Here is an 18,107-nt window from a genome sequence, read left to right as displayed (position 1 = left end):
TTCTGACTGATATTCACCCACTTGTCAAACAGCCTGAAATTCCACCATTAGAGACTCATTCCTTAGCATTTCTACCTCTTCACACTTTCATCTAAGGTAGGGATCAGCAAACTACCGTCTGAGGGCCAAATCTGGCCCACCATCTATTTTTGTAAATAAAGTGTTATTGGAACACAGCCACACTCATTCATTTACGTATTGTCTATGGCTGCTTTTGTGCTAAAATGACAGAGTTAAGCATTTGCAACAGTGATCACATGGCCCGCAAAGTCTAAAATATTTACTATCTGGTTCTTTAGAGAAAATGTTTGCAGACCCTTGTCTAAAGTCCTGCTCAACACAGTGCTCTAGAATTGTCTGTTTAAATGTAGCCTTCCCAGGCCCACATTCTGAAGAGTTGGAGGACTATAAAATGTGGAAAAAATTGGTTCCTGACAGTGACTGTGGAAACATCTTTTGTAATGTTTTAACATTAGTGCTCACTAGTGTGGGCTAATTCAACAATTGTTCTTCCTTTCAGGTTGGACTTCTTTAGACAAAAGTCTCTGAACTGTGTCCCTGGATCCCCACTCAGCCTCTGCTGCCTGCCCATCCCCGCCTCAATCTATTCCTAATTAGCAGCCACTGCTCATTTCCTCAGAGCCTGATGACTGTGGGGCAGTGAAGGTCACTAACAGGACTGAGAAAGCAATTTGCCAGCCTTACTATCTATCCAATTGGGAATTGCCCAGAGCTGTGGAGAAGGCTGCTCAGCACAATATGTGACTCAGGAATGAGCAGACAGGGCTTCAAGATGAAACAGCCCATCCTGATCATCTGATGCAGAACTGCTTGGAGAAAGCCAGCTTCCTGGACAGGTGAGACATTGGGGTGCCCACCTCAGTCCATCTCCCCAGTGTGTAGATGGCAGATGCTGATCAACAGCCCACAGTGAAGAATTCCCTTTCTTTTTCCGAAGCTGAGTCAGCCATGCACCCCCAGCCACCTCCCCTCCTCCAGCATTCAGCACAGGCTTTTACATCTGACAATATGAGGGAATTTCATGTCTTCAGGATGGGGTCTTCTGCACAGAAAAGGATATTCAGGAGTTACTTTGGTTTTTTAAAAGTAATATTAAATTTACAAGTCAATTGGACCTAATTCTTCCTTAAGCTTTTATGTTCAACTTACAAACTTTGTTATTTTGTATATACTTCCAGCAAATCTGACAATCATTTTTAGGAGACTTTGGTTTAACCAGCCCCACTTACCAACAATTAAGCATTAAACATTTTAAATAGTATTTATAAATTTAATATATTCTATTTTGTTAAATTATTTTTTATTTTTGTTAAAGTAACTTATGCACATAACTCACAAATTGTACAAAAACTTTATAACAAAAAAATTGGTTCCTTGGCCCACTTCTCCCACTACTCCCCTTCACTGTTCGAGAGACAGATACTCTTGACCCTTTCAGCCATTTCGTTTGGTATATACACTTCTCCATATTTGTAAATAATAAGCGAATACTGCTGCTTTTGGTAGCTCAGTTTGAGTTATTTCTCCCGACGTATAATAACAGAAGAGGATTTCGCTCTCTCATGCACCTTCCTCTCTGCTTCTCTAGACCTTTTTCTCACTTACAGGTATATCAAGATCTTTGGTTGACCCAGTTCTCGGTGGTCACATTATTTGTCTATGTAAACGTTTTTCAAAGCTAAGCATTGTAGGGCACTATGATTCTGTTTTATTTCTTATTTTTTTGTTTTCCCTGAAATTAAAAATTGCTTTCTTTTTTTTTAAATTGCTTAGGGTTTTTGTTTGTTCATGTGTTTATTTGCAAATTTAGCTTTCTCTTCCCACAAATCTCTCAGTACAATATTTCATAAATTTTATCAGGTCAGGATCAAACATTGCCATTTTTTCCCCTTGGAGACCTCCCTCCCAGAAAATTTCATTCTCCTTCTACCTGGGCTGGTCTAGGCCTGCTACATGCTGTCACCTCTGGCTTCTCTTTACTGTCGTCCCAGGAATTCCCTTTGTCTTCTCATGAGTAAGGTCCTTGTTTCTTGAATCTCATGGTCCTCCTTCTTGGTTTACCCTCCTATTTTGTTGGAGCACATCCTCCAGTAGTTTAGCTGATTTAGAAAGAGGGTATGATGACCAATGATGTGGTGATACCACTCTGTCTATCTCCCAATTTTCACTGCTTGAGTCTCGATGGTTGTCCTTCCTGCCTGGGGCTCCTGACACCTCCCTTCACCACATCCTGGAGATTCCCTCCATCTGTGTCTTATTTTCTTATCCCAGTATAATTTATATAATAGAACACTTGAGAATTATCTCTTCCTCTTTAAATTCTAATCATTCTCAAATGTCCAACATGCTCACACAGAGCCGAGCGACCTACAAAAGAAAATCAGAGTATATGAACTCAGTATTTCCACTTGTTTCCTGATAGGGTGGACTAATTCTCTTGTTTTGATGATGCACGTCCTCTGCTAGCTTCCCGAGAACGTGTGCATGGGAGCTAAATGTTTTGATATTTCTATGTCTAAAAATATCTTCTTTCTATCCTCATATTTAATTATAGTTTGGGTAGAAAATTCTAAGTTGGAAATTATTTTTCCTCCAAATTTTGAAGTCATTGTTCAGTTGTCTTCTAGTTTTCATTATGGCTGTTGCCAAGTTTCATTCCATTTCAATTATTAATTCTTGAAAAATTTTTAATTTCTTTCTAGCAGTTCTGTATCTCCACAATTCTGATATTCTACAATGCTGTGACTTGATGTGGATTATTTTCATCTGTCATGCTGGGAAGCTGATGAGTCCTTTTAATCCAGAAACTTCTGTCCTACAGATCTGGGAAATTTTCTTAATTATTTCTTTGATGATTAACTCAGCTATGTTTTTTATTTCTTTCTTTCTGTTTCTCTCTTTCTAGAACTTTCATTATTTGGATGTTGGTTGTCCTAAATTGGTTGCCCTATTGTGTTCCTTTTATCCTCTTTTTTCCATCTCTACTATTTTGTTCATTATCTGGAGGAATTCCTCACTTTATTTCCTAACTCTGGATTTCTTTCATTTGTGCTATCATGTCTTTCATTTCCAAGACCTCTTTTATATTCCCTGAATGTTCCTTTTATCCCATCTTGGTCTTGTTTCATGGATGCAACATCTCCATTCATTTCTGATTATTGTAACAATCACGTTTTTTTTAAAGTTTCCTTCCTTGTGTAGTCTCTGCTCCCTCCCATTCACTAATTTGTCTGTCTTTTCCATATTAGAGCCTTTTCTGAGATGTCTGGTGAACACCATTTGTCTGCTCATATCTCAAAGTAAGTAAAGAGCAGAGTAGAAGTCTTGAGCATGTAGCGGCATTTGTTGACTTTGAGCTTCACTTAGATGGATCTGGCTGGGCCATTAACAAGGAATTCCTAATGCCACTATCTCTAGGTCTTTCCTCTTGGGCTAGTCAGATTCCTGAGTATAGTCTTCCAATCTCCTGCCTGAGGGATGGAGGCTGAGCCGTCAGTTGTTCTTGGAACTGAATCGGGAAGGAAGACTGGGGTCTGAGCACTCAGTACACTGTGCGCATACATTAATTCACTCTCTTTTCTTCAGCACAGTGCTCATGCTGTCACCTGTGGCTTGGGGTCCTCTGGTCTGGAGCCCTCGTGTTTGATTCTACTCAGAGAAGAAACCTCCACATTTACTCTGTCCAGGATGGGGAGAGTCACCTACCTAGAGGCTTGCAATCGGGGATGAGATCTAGGGTTCTAACTACTTTTAACCAATGTGCCCTTTTTGGCCACTACCCCCACCTTCCTCCCCAGTTTCTTCTCTGAGTGTTTTGAGGGGTCTGGGGTTCAGATCAGGATATTCTTGGCTTTCCCCATTTCAGGCTTAAGATTCAGGTTTCTTGTACCTCCTAAGTAAATTAATAGTCATCCATCTGCTTTTCAGCTTCCAAAATTTATTGCCATTGTCTCCTTGCCTTTTCTCCCCATCCTTATGGACTTCCGTCTTAAAAAAAAAAAAAAACTCTCTGCCATAGTTTTAGTGGGGTTTCAAGAGAGAGGGTAGTTATGTGGACATTAAATCCACCACCATTACTATCCTATAGCCTTTATAAGTACACCCGTTGTCTGATTTAGCATATAAAACTGAGTGCTTAACCCTTGTAAAGCTATAAATTAAACTAAACTTATAAGTTCAGTGAATCTTAATTTTTACATGTTCCAATACTATTTATAAAGTAACCTCAATGTAAAATCATAAATTCAAATAGATTAACTGAAGTATACATATGAAATTAGAATTACCAGACACACCTTTATTCTTTTTTTTTTTTTCTTTCCCCCAAAGCCCCAGTAGATAGTTGTATGTCATAGTTGCACATCCTTCTAGTTGCTGTCTGTGGGACGCAGCCTCAGCATGGCTGGAGAAGCGGTACATCGGTGCGTGCCGGGATCCGAACCCGGGCCGCCAGCAGCGGAGCGCCGGCACTTAACCGCTAAGCCATGGGGCCGGCCCAACACGCCTTTATTCTAATAGGCTAAATCATTTTAAGTTTTGGAAGTGATAAAATACTAAATATGCACAGATTTTTTAATGCAAAAATATTAATAATTTATAATTTTCTTAAAAAATTCTACTCAATTATATATCTGAAGTTAAAAGATGCTAATTTATATAATCCCAAACAATTTTGGGATTACCTTCCCAAATATTTTTGGAGTTGCCGTCCCCTCTTGCTGTGATTTATTAATTACAGAAGATGTTCCTCAAGGGATGACTGAATTTTTGCCACAACACTGATGGGACACATAGATTCCCATGTGTCTATGGCAGAGACCATTTCCCCGTTGTTTCATCTCTTCAGGCAAATCTGCCATGCCTCCCCAAACTGCTATATTGATTGAATCTTGCATTTCTTTGGCTTTTGAAAGATTTAAATTGTTTTTATGTGTATCCCTGAAAACCTTTGAATTGGAGGGAATCCTACAATCTTTTCATCTTCTTCCAATTAGAGCTAAGCCTCTTCTAGGAAAAAACATGACCTCCAATTACCCTCTTGATCTCTTCATTGGTTGCAACTTCTAGAGTATTCTATGGACATAATTAAAGGCAAAAACTAGAGGAGGAAGGCAAAAACCAAGATTCAATATAATGCAAAGTGTCTGAGGAGATTTGATCTCTGTTGCATCCTTTCACACATAACCCCCGAGGGCTCTATTACCAAATGTAAAATGTGCTTGGCAGTTGTAAATCCAGCGGGGCTTCCCCCTGGGGGAAGGTGGGAACACAGGAAGGGAGGAGAGTGTGCCTGTCTAATTGTATGGGCTGTGACTCAGTACAGACTAGATGCGCTCATGGAGCCAAACAAAGGCAAAATGGAAACTTGCTCTAATGTCATCTTCATGTGAGCCTCAAACGAGGTCAATGGAAAATAGCTTTAAGGATGGCCAAAGGCGGTTAGAGAAGAGCAAGGCTGCCAAAGGCTCGTGATGTTTACTGGAAGACGGAGGCCCGGGAGGACACTGACACCACCTTTTCTATGTACCGCAGAAAAAAAGATTTGGAAAAACTATCTTCAGTCTTTCTGCTACAAGTCAACTTATGGAGTTGCTCAATGTTATGACTATGGAACTATAAAAGCCACAAGTAGTTCCACTGAGGACAACTGATGTCCAGTAACAGTGTTTGTGTCTACTTATGTCCACTTCTCTTCTAATGACCCAGCAACTGCCTCAAAACCTTTAATATATGTCTTCTCCATATTGTGCTTTTTGCTTTCTCATAATTTTGGTTTATCCCAACTTCGGCTGACTAATGACCCCTCTTGCTTGTGAGATGTATATTTTCAGCCTCCGATCTCCATTTCAAAGTCCTGAGGGCAAAAGTCTCACTGCCCCTGCTCTTTCCTGTCAGAGCAGAGTTTCTAGCACCATACCGCCTCTTGGGCCACTGGCCAGCAAATGTTTTACCTGCTCTTGGGTCAGGTCCCCACTCCTGGTGCAACCAGCTGTTGCCGGGGTAGAAGCATTAATGCTGGGTTAAAGTGTGGTACAAAGGTGGGGTAATTTCTTTTAAAAAGAAGCATAGACATGATAGATGCTGTGATGGACATTTCCGGTACACCTGCCCCAGAGACCTAGGAAAGACAAAATCATTTCCTTGTCCTCTCTCTTTTTCATCAAGAGCATTCAAAAGTCTGAGAGACAGAATCTCTGGGAGCACCACTAGGTGAACCAGAAACAAAAGCTTCTTTATCTGCCTTTAATTATGCCCAAGGAGAGACTTTCAGGGTTCAAGCTTAGGAAGAGATAACTTTTAGATTTGAAGACACTTGGCTAATTAGAAATTTTGGCCAATGACCATCTTTGTCCTCCTTGTTGCTACTCTTATATTTGAAAGCTTGGGACATTTTCTGCTTAGAATGGCTCTGGAAATCCTATAGAAATGAGGATGGGCCAGAGGACAGGGGAAGGGCGCTGTCTGCTTAAGGCTTGTTCCAGTTTTAAAGGAGAGAGAGGAAGCGGGACGTTCAGATTTCACTCGAAATTAATTTTACTGAGCTCCCCATGACGGGAGGTAGCAGGATTCAGACCAGAAGTGTGACCAGAGTTAGCAGCTGAGCCAGTGGCTGAAACGTTCTCTGCTCGGCTCTCCAGAAAGCCAGCAGGTGAGCAACAAAGTTCCTCATTGTGGTGCACATGAACATGAGTTTGACCAAGGTAAAGATCACCATAAATCTATGACGAGCAAATCTTCCCTCTGCTGTTTGAGCTAAAAGATGGCATGATGAGATTGGAGTCTGTGCCCCCAGGCTCTGGGCCAAGGTAAAGCCGTTCTGCTGGCTCCGGCACTCGGCCAGGGTGGGCCCCTGGGGCTCCTGACAGGCTTCCCTGCAGCTTTTCTTCCCTCCAGCAGACCCGAGGGCCCCCACTGCTTGCTTCCAGTGCCTCAGTCGTTCTTTCGCCTTGCTTTCAACGATCCCCAGGCCCAGTGAAGAACAGAAGATAGGATCCCTCCCTCGTCTTCGAGCCCACCCAGCCCATCTTACTGCTATAATCCTCAAGAAAGCAGTTAGAGGTATAGAAGTCTTAAAATCCTATTAATGATGGGTCTTCACTGAGATATGAATGGCACTGACCTGGCTTCTCCTCCATGAACTTATCACACTGCACTCTCTTGGGCGTCGGTCCAGCCCCGTGACTGCCTTCCACCCACCATCAGGGAAAGAGATCTGCAGTTAAACAGACCCGTTTGTCCCTCAAGACTTGGGGGCTTTTATTTACATCTCAGTGATATTTCCTCCCCACCAACCAAGAGTAATAAAAGCAATCATAAATAAGAGGAAGAGAGGGAGTACTATTTCCTAAAGGCTTACCCTCAGGCAGGGGCAGTGCCAAGCTTCGACATACATATTTTATTTAATCCTCACAACAGCCCACTGAACTAGAGAGTATCTCCATTTTAAAGAGACACAGAGATGGTAATAAGTTTGCCCAAGGTTATGCAACAAGTAAAGAGTAGAGCCAGAATTCAATCTCAGGTTTATCTGACTCCAAAATACCTTCATCTTTGTAAAAATAATATATTCTTATTAAGATATCCATGTCCTAAGGAAACAATAAAGAAAACAGTGAAAAATCACACGTAATTCCATTGCTCAGATATAACCACTATCAACATTTAGTATATGTCTTTTTAGACCTTTTTCCCCTATACAGTCACACAGACACATGCATAGACCATGCACATATTCATTCATACATCAAATAATTTTTGAGCATCTGCTATGTTGTAGGTCCTGTTCTCCATGCTGAGGTACTCCAAGTCCCCATCCTGAAGGAGCTTACATTACAATGGGGGAATCAGAAAATAAACAAATAAATGAATAAATTTATGCTCTAATGTATGCCATATACAGCTATGCAGGTTGTGCACTGCAGACTTCCAGGAAGAGCCAATCGCACCGCAGCTAACGTGAATGACCTCCCCAGGAGTTGGGTACAACTCCTACACCACACATAATGGGTAATGATAGGAGACATAAAGCAACACAAAAGAGGAATATTATTTTATGAATGAGAGATCGGAAAATACCTCTTTGGTTAAGGACTATTTGAAAGTTACCTAAGGAAAGTGAGAGAGCAGGCTTAGCAGGAATCTGAGAGAACAGATTTTCAAGCAGAGGGAATAGCAAATGCAAAAATCCTACAGCAGGAATGTTCTGGAAATGATCAAGGAACAGCAAAGAGGCTGGGATAGGTGGAGAGTAGTGATGGAGAGGCAAAGGGTGGGAGATGAGGTCAGAGAGGTAGTGGGGGCCAGATCACAGGGTCTTGTGGGCCTGGTGAGGACTTTGGGGTTATTCTGTGTGATGGAAGCCACTGGAGAGTTGTAAGCAGAAATGAATGTCTTAAAAAGACAAGTCTGGTTGGTATGTAGAGAAAACAAGAGGGGAGGCAGCAAAACCAGGTAGGACTAGAAAAAGAGTGATATTGGTAGTTTAGACTAGATGAGAGCTGTGGAGTGATAAGAAGTTGCCAGATTCAGGAAGTGTTTTAAGGTGTTGCTGGCAGTTAGAGCAGAGTTCAGATAGTACCAGCAGGATTTGCTGATGCTTTGCTGTGGAATGTGAGAGAAACCTAAGAGCCAAGATGACCTGAGCAGATAGAGGGGTGCTTTATGAGTTGTGGAGCACGGGAGGGGCAGGGCTGGGGAAAATCATAACTTCCATTTGGGGAACTTAAGTTTCAGATGCCTATTAAGCATGCAAGGAGAGATGTGTAGAGACTGGAGATACCATTTGGGAATTTTCAGTATATAGATGGTGTTTAAACTGTGGACCTGAATGAGATCCCCTATAGAGAGCATAAAAAGCAAAGAAGTCAAGGGATGGAACCCTGGAGCAAAGCAACACTAAAAAAGTAAGGAAAATTAGGGGAATCTGCAAAATCATCTAGGAAAGAACAGCAAGAAAGCTAAGAGGAAAACCAGGAGGGTTTGACCTCCCAGAAGCCAAATAAAGGAAGTGTTATAAACAGGCGTGATGGGCTGTAACAAAGGCTGCTGAGAGGTTAAATAAGACGAAGAGAGGAAATTGACCATTTGACTGACAAAGTAGAGCCAAATTTGGCATTGATGACTTCACAAGAGTCGTTTTGGTGGAGCAGTAGGAACAAAAACAGGATCAGAGTGAATTTAAGAAAGAATGAGCAGAGAGGAAGTAGAGGCAAATATAAATAACTTTCAAAAAGTTTTGCTATGAAGAGAAGCAGAGAAATGACATGGTAACTGCTAGGAGAAGGAGGAATCAAGAAAGGTTTGATATTTTATTTTAGTTCTTTGAATGAGTCCTAGTATGGCATGTTTTTAAGGTGATGGTAATAATCCAGAGGAGAGGGGGAAAATGATAATGAAAAGAGGACAGAACTACTGGATCCATGCCCTAGAGGAGGTAGAATAACAGGATTTTGTGCACAAGTAGAGAGATGAGTCTTCACTAGGATAATGGACATTTATTAATTGTGATAGATGAGAACACATAGACATTTATAATAAGCTCATACTATACATCCTGCATTAAAATCTACTTTTTGTGTGTGTGTGAGGGGATCAGCCCTGTGCTAACATCTGCCAATCCTCCTCTTTTTGTTTGCTGAGGAAGACTGGCTCTGGGCTAACATCCCTGCCCATCTTCCTCCACTTTATATGGGACGCCGCCCCAGCATGGCTTGCCAAGCAGTGTGTTGGTGCGCGCCCAGGATCCAAACCGGCGAACCCCAGGCCGCCACAGCGGAGCGCACGCACTTAACCGCTTGCGCCACCAGGCTGGCCCCAAAATCTACTTATTAATTGACTGTATTATAACAATATTACTTCATAAATAAACTTAGATCAATACCATGGTCTCATAGTATTTCAGATCATGCCTCTTCCATAATTTATCAATCCCCTCTTCTTGGACATTTAGGTTGTTTCCAATTTTTCACTGTTATAAATGATGCCAAACCAGGCACTTAACCTCTGGTACCCTGAATGCATGCTTCTTGCAGAAGTCATCCTGAGACAGTCCTCAATGTGGGGCTGCCCCCGCCCAGGCTTAATCCCCCCTCTAAGACTGGAACTCTGCTCTATGTTCAAGACCCAGAGCGTGAATGAGAAGAATCACTTGGTCCCCTGCGAATCATGTCACTACCTCCACCCTCAGTCTCCACTAACCAGAAGGATGTGCCCATTCTGTGGCAGGCAGGGTACAGGAGTGTTGAAACAGACACTGCTTCTGCCCCCTCTGGAACTCACGAGAGCTAAAAAATTTGGAGAGTGCCATGGGATGGCCTGGGAATTTGAAAACATTTTAGGCCTAGTTATGTTAAATGTTTTCCTTTAAGAGACAGAGCTTTAGAGATGGAAAAAGTGAAGGCACAGAAAACCAAATAGCTTGCTCTAAGTTTCTCAGCAAAGTAGAAAGACAAGCTGAAAATTCCACTCAGGCATCTCTGACGCTAAGCACCCTTCCTCCTCCCTTTCCACTACACTGTCTCTCAAAGCCCCACCACCATCACTAGCCCTTCCTAAGCTTCCCCAGGCATAACAGCAAAGCAACTCCCTCCTGAGAACAGAGTCCATCCTGAACCAAAGCCTCAGGGCTCCTCAGAGTCAAGGCCAGGGCCCCTCCAGCCTTATCTCCAATCTTTCCTTCACAAGCTCTGTGAAGCAACACAGGCCACTTCCTAGCTCCCCAATATACCCTGCCATTTCCTGTCTCCTTTCCTTTCTTTATGCCCTTCCTATATCTAGATGCCCTTCCTTGGCTCCAGGTGCTGAGATCCTACTCATTCTTCAAGGTTCAGCTCAGATGCCACCTCCTCCAGGAAGCTTCACCCAGTGTTGTTGAACTTGCCCACCTCAGAGCTCCTAGAGCACTTTGTGCCTGTCTTGTGAGCCTTAACACTAACTATCTTGTTTGGAATTCATTTTTACATATATCTTATCTCTTCTTCCCTAACCACCAGACTAGAAACTCCTGAAAGGAAGGGATCATGTCTAAATAGTCTAAGCAACATCTCCGGCACCTGGCCCAGTACCGGGCACAAAGTAGGCCCTTGTTATAGGTTTAAAGGGTGGATAGGATGGGTGGATGGGAGGATGGATGGATGGATGGATGGATGAATTCCTTACCTATCCCTGGCTTGATAACTTTTTTGATTTTATTTTGTTTTATTTAAACTCTAGAACCTATCCTTACCGACATGATTATGTAGAACTGTCCCAAAGTGCCTCAAAATTCTCCATTCAATGTCTCTTCCACTCTGCCATTAGTCACCCAGTTCCTCCAACTTGCCTCCATCCTAATCCCCTTAAATTTCCCCTTCAGGTTTCCCATAATCATCTCACTCAAATATTTCTAGTTGAGAATTTAGGTAATAGGTACTTAAAATATAGTCTTTGCCAGGGGATCTGCATTTTCACGGGACACTCCAGAAGGCAGAAACTATATAGGTTTCCAGTAATGAAACTGTAGACACCATGATAGGAGGTAGGGAGAAAGCCTGTCTAACTGCCTCCTCCCTGGGTAAGGGTGGCCCTGTGGCCAGGCTTCCTACAAAGGAGTAGGAATTATCATGAGGAGTTCACATCACTGTTCCCATCCCTACCCTGGCCCAGGAACTAAGAGCAGAACATCTCATAGCTAATGTCTCCACTGATAGACACTGTGCCAGAAACCTCAGCCGGTGTCAACTTAGAGCTACAGAGGCCACAGTCCCCGAGAGCAGTCCCCTTGAGAGTTAAGGGACACTAGCACAGCCTAGTCCCTGCTGTAACTAGACACCTAGAAGCCAAGAGCAGAGCTAGAAGCCCTCCTCACAGACCCACCAGGAGTCTGGCAGCCACCCATCTGCCCTTCTGGGCCCCGTCCCAGGAGCAGGATTTCAAGGGATCCTTGTTGAGTGTCCTGAGCTTGGGTGCTGGCAGGGAAAACAGGCTGGGAGACTTGACTTACTGCTACCCCTAGCAACTGAGCCCCAGCCCATCTCCAGGGAAGTGGTCCCCCTTGCCGGAGCCAGGCTGGTCTTCCTAGCATCCGACTCTGGAGATGTGGTATTGGCAGCAGTCAGGAGCCCAAGAGGAATCTTTCAAGCACCTGCTCTGCACTGATCTTGGGTTCAGTAAGGTACAAAAGAAAGGCTGGTTCTTGACTTCAAGGAGGGCACTAGGGCTAATGAACAGAAAGCATGGGGCTGAATTCTGAACCCAGTTCCATCATTACCAGCAGTGTAACCTTGAGCAAAATGCCCAACTTTTATCAGTCTTCGCTTGCTGTAAAATTATAATAAAACATTACGCACTTCAGTGACTGGAGATAAGACATGTAAGGCACCCAGCACAGCACCGAGACTCAAAGTATGAGTGCAAGTAACATTAGCAGTTGTTGAAGAGGTTACAGTCTGGCTGCTCGGACATTAGAAATGGCAAAAGGAGAGAGAAGTAATCCTCCCACACACATGTCCCACCACTGCCACCCTACTTTTGGATCTGCAGCCCTACCATTGTTCATGAGAGCTGGCACCAGCCACTAGATGCCTGTGGCTCTTCTGGTCTGGCATCGAGCCCCTGCAAAGCAGGTCCTGGTCTGGCTTTCAATCTTCATCTCTCTCAATTTCCTTCAAAAGCTGACACTCTGGCCAAACCTGACCATTCCTTCACTGTTATTTCTCCTGTCCCTGCGTCCTTGCCTGTCTATGCCGCCACCAGTGTCAACATCCTCCACATCTTTCAAGCCTAAGTCCAAAGCCACCTCCTCCAGGAAGCCTCTCCACCCCCCAAATTTGAATAAAACTTGTCCTCCTCTTAGCTTCCAAAGCATTTTTAAGTTTAGTAAATCTGGAGGGCTCTCTATTTTCTCAAATCTCCCTTTGACGTGCTTACATAACCACTTTTCTGCCAAGTTTAGAATGCTCTGGGGATAACAACGCACTGAGAAGGGACACAAGACACAATTAAGCCATGCTTGCTTAGTCATCAGGCGCAGAACACCCCGGGCCCATGCTTCATTCCCGACACAGCAGGCTCGAGCCTTCAGTGGCTAGTTCCAAAGTACCTGTGGCGTTCCTGTCCCTTTCCATTCCCCAGGGAAGCAGAGCTCTTTCTGTCTAAACCTTAGATCAATTCCTCTCCTGGCAGCCTCGAGAGATCCCAGGTACCCTCACACCCACAGGATGCTCCTCTCACTTTACTGCTTTACTTTTCTGGCTTTAAAACTGCTCCCAATATCTGCTTCATTTTGCTGTTCACACCAGTCTCCATGTTTCTCAGATTTTTAAAACATATTCTGTCTTTGATACTTAGTCAACCCCATAGCTGGACATCCTTGGACACTTCTCTGATCAAGCCCTGCATCCAGGTTACTAGCTCTTATGTTGACCCCTGCAAAGCTCTCTGCCTTGGATTTTTGTCAAAGGAAGAGCAGGCAACTCATCCCTACACTTACACTTCCTGTGGTGGCATTATTGAAGGCCTTGTCACCTACATCACTGAATGTCTCCTGTAAAAGCCCCACATAAGACATTTCTTTGAGAATTTACTGCTAAGAAAAGCTCTTCCGCCTCCCCTGAGGAACTTTCCATAATTCTCTCTGATCATAAGGATTATGTAACAGTTCATGCCCTAGTTTTGGTTTTTAGCTGCCAAGAACTTGGCAGCAGATTTGAGGCCTTGTTAAAGGAACTTGGCTTTCTGTGCAATTCCAGGGCTCCTTCCTCTAGGGTTACCTCTTGATGTCTAGAACAGGACAGCCTGTTCTGCTTCGGTCCTTTGATTATTTCCACTTTGAGCTTCCTTAGGTGCAGGTTCCATCTACTGCCTCTCTCTCTCTGTTACTGGCAGGTCTTTAGCCATCCCAATAGTATGGTACCCCATACAAAGCTTTCCCATTCTCTCTACCTCCTTGCTCCTGGCCTTTTTTGTCTTGAGTCTGTGGAAGTCAGCAAGAGAATTTAGGAAGTTCTAGTATTTGAGATGGGAATAAAAAGAGAGACTTGGGAAGCTGCTTTTCCCTCTTTTGAAAGAAAAATCCATTTTATTTTTATCAAAGGTACACCTGACCATAGTTTAGAGACAATAGTGCTACATGTCTTATTAAAGACAAAACCAGCAGTTCTCCACCTCACCATTCCCTTTCCCCAAAGGCAATTATTTTCACCTCTTCCAGTTGATTCTTTTGGTATTACTTTAAATAATATTCTTAGAGATTATTTCTGCTGTTTATATTATATTCTTCTATTTCTTTGGTTTTTATTTTTAGGTATTACTTACTGACTTCCCACTGAGGAAGAGGAGGATGTAAATCTCATTTGCCACCACCACAATCAGCAGCTCTCACCACCCAACATACTATTTCTTGTCTCGCTCTATCCCTCTATTCTAAGTCATGCTAATTTTGATTAGATAAATTTCAGTTACATTATTAGGACTATATAAGTGCTGTAGTTGAGCCAAGTAGTATACTATAATTACTTTTCCTTTCAGCACAACTTTTTGTTTTTCCTGAATTTAACATTTGTATTGATTGTTTTTTCATTTGCTTGTTTTTTATGCTCTTGACACTAATTCAACCTAAATCTGCCCTCCAATTGTGTATCTCTCCCCTCAATACCTTCAAGCACATTAAGGATTCTACTGTTTTCATCTTCTTGATGACATCTCTCCCAGAGCCTTTTGACCCATTCAAGTCTGAACTGATTGATCTCAAGATCTGCTAGACAGCAGCAGTAGAAAGCCATAATAGCAAACAGATGAAACTGCTATCTGAACCTGGTAAGAGCTGTAGCCATGGTAGAGGTGTCACCCAATGGGAGTCATGGTCTTAGGTAGAATACAGCCTCTGCCCAACTGAGGCCCAGTTGAGAGGAAGAATGGGGAATAAATATTACCACTTCAATTTCTTCCTGCTGACCTCCTGCCAGCATCTCTATTGGTCAAACCCAATTGTAAATCAGCCAGCAAGGGAGCCCAGGTAACGTAGTCCATAGAGGTCAGACTCCTGGGGCACAGAGAAGGATGGAGAATAGAACTGAAGAAGCAAACTAAGAATAACTAGCAAGCCATGTCTTTCTCTTTTTGGTTTACTTTGTTGTTTTGGTAGAAACCATCTCCAGTAACTTTATGAGAAATGGCACATGAGACGTAAGTTACTTAAATGTTTATAAGTCTGGAAAATATCTTTCCGTTTCAAGCTAAACTAATAGTTTGGCTGCATATGGAATTCAAGGTTAGAAATAATTTTCCCTCTTTACTCTCTTGTCCTCTAGATTCCATTATTGCTGTTGAGAAGTTTCTTGCCATTCTAATAATTGATCCTTTGTATAAAATCTGGAAGCTTATATGAGCTCTTAGTTTTTGTACCCACAATTCAGAAATTCCAAAATGATGACTTTTGTATGGGTCTCTTTTCATCACTGAGTGCTGGGTATTCAGTGGGTCCTTATCATTTAAAATTCCTGTTCATAAGTTTTGGGGAAATTTCTCGAATTACTTTCCTAGTGATTTCTTCACCTCTGTTTTCTCTTTCTGGAACTCTAGTTATTTGGATGTGTAACCTGCAGGACTGGTTCTTTACTTTTTTGTTTGTCTTTCCTTTTATTTTTTGTATTATTCTGTTTTTTGGAGATTTACTTAACTTTATACCAATTTTCAAGAACTCTTTTATGTTCTTTGAATGTTCCTTTTTGTAATATCTTCTTGTTCTTCTGAGGCTATTAATGGTGGGTTTGGGGGGGGTGGATTGCTTGTTTGTTTTGTTTTGTTTAAGTTTCCCTAAATAGAGTCAATTTTCTCCAATTGAGTTTTCTTGTGTGTTTGTTTTGTTTTGTCTTTGCCTTTCATGTTAGATGTTCTGATGATCCCTCACAAAAAAGCTATTTGGAAGCTCATTGCACAAGGGAAGGAATTGGCAACCTGGGATTTCCCTTTGGGTAAATGTCTTGACCATTTTGTTGGGGAATTCTCCAATGTCAGAATCTTAAGATCTTTTCTCTTGGGCTAGTTAGATTCCCCTCTCCTATCTGTAGAATATAAGGTTAGTTGCCAGCCCTTTGGGAACTAAGTGAGGGAGGAGGCAGAGTCTCAGTCTGTTGTGCACTGTCATTCATCCCCTTGTTTCCAACGTGGCTCTGCCCTCAACTGTGCCTATTGTCCTCTAGCCCGCGTTCTCTGTCTTACACTTTCCAGAAATCACACTTCCAGTCTTCTCTTAGGGCAGAAAAGAGGTAGTCTTGTTGATGCAAGGGACTGAAAAAGGTCTCCTTAAGTAACTTTTGAACAGTTCTCCTATTTTCAGTTCTACATTCACCCTGACTTCTAGGTGAACATGTGATCACCAATTCCTGAGCCCTTGGGGGAATTCTGGGTTGTTCCATTGCATTGTTTCTTAATTTTTATTTAAACAATCCTTCCACAATTTTTCTATTTTCAGCCCTACCCTCATCCCCACTTTTAGATGTACATGGAATCACTAATTCCTGAACCTTGCAGGGGAGGAAGGTTCTGTGTGTTAAGTTGCACTGGTTCTTGGCTTTGCCCCACTGCCAGCTTAGGACTCAACTTCCTCAAGTCTACCAAATCTTTTGCCATCCCTTGGCTTTCTAGCTTCCATTTTTAAAATACTGTCTTATCTCCCATTTCTTTGCCTTGGTGTTTTTATGCCATTAAAAAAATCATTTTACTGGAGTGACGTCAGCATCATGGCAGAGTGAGCTTTCTCGTAAACTGTTCCCCTGATAAGATACAACAAAAGGAACAGTCACAGACCAACAATGGAATCCTAGACAGTGAAAAGCAAGATCAGAAAGATCCACACTGCCGCACATCTGAGAGTGGAATGTGCTGGGCCCCCAGAGGAAGTGGGGAGAGGTAAGGAGAACTCCTCTCCCTCCCCATCAGATCAGCAATCCCGGCCTGCACAGCTCCCAGAGAGGGCAGAGGGGTGGCCCTCTGTGGGCTTTCTCAGCCAGTGGGAAACTCCCACACAGAGGACTCAGAACTGCTACGGGGTATCATCAACATCTGAGCACCCCAGAGAGTGGATAACGAGGGGTGAATTAGAAGCCCCCCCCCACGCCAGGGACCCAGCGGGCAAAAGAGAGAGGACCCCCCCTCGCCCCACCACAAACCAGACCCTGCAGCTCAGCTGACCAGACCAGACCAAGCAACTGTTGGATTGCAGCGAACAGCCACGGCAGAGCACGGGGGCTCAGATTACACAGCCCTTTACCCCCACACAGTGGTGGCGGGTGGAAATTGCAACCAGATACTTCCAGGATGAGGAAAAACAAAGCCAACACAGGAACCACAATGCAAAGGTACATGAAATCACCAGACCAGAAGGAAAATGACAAGCAACCAGAAACCAACCCTGAAGACACAGAAATCCATAACTTAAACAACAGAGATTTCAAAATAGCTATCATAAAAACACTCAACAAAATGCGAGACAACACAGACAAACAATTCAATGAGATTAGGAGTTTCTTTACAAAACAGATTGAAATCATAAAGAAAAACCAATCAGTACTGACGGAGATGAAGAACACAATGGGGGAGATAAAGGAGGATCTGGAATCTTTAAAGAACAGAGCTGACAATATGGAGGAAAGAATTAGCATTATAGAGGATAGGAATACAGATATGCTCCAGATGGAAGAGGAGAGAGAACTAAGACTAAAAAGAAATGAAGAAAGTCTCTGAGAAATATCCGACTCTATTAGGAAATGTAACATAAGAATTATAGGTATTCCTGAGGGAGAAGAAAGGGAGGGAGGAACAGAGAGCCTATTCAAGGAAATAATAGCTGAGAATTTCCCAAATCTTGGGAAGGAGCAAGAAATACCAGTAAGCAAAGCCAACAGATCACCTAAATACGTCAACAGGCAAAGGCCCACTCCACGACATCTAGTAGTAAGGCTGGCCAAAGTCAATGACAAAGAAATAATATTAAGGGCAGCTAGACAAAAACAAAAAATAACGTACAAAGGAACTCCCATCAGGCTCTCAGCAGATTTCTCAACAGAAACTTTACAGGCTAGGAGAGACTGGAATGATATATTCAAAAT

The sequence above is a fragment of the Diceros bicornis genome, chromosome 22, assembly GCF_020826845.1.
Source record: "Diceros bicornis minor isolate mBicDic1 chromosome 22, mDicBic1.mat.cur, whole genome shotgun sequence".
NCBI classification, from domain to species: domain Eukaryota; kingdom Metazoa; phylum Chordata; class Mammalia; order Perissodactyla; family Rhinocerotidae; genus Diceros; species Diceros bicornis.
The sequence above is the reverse complement of the archived record's forward strand: the minus strand, read 5'-3'. Positions refer to the sequence as shown.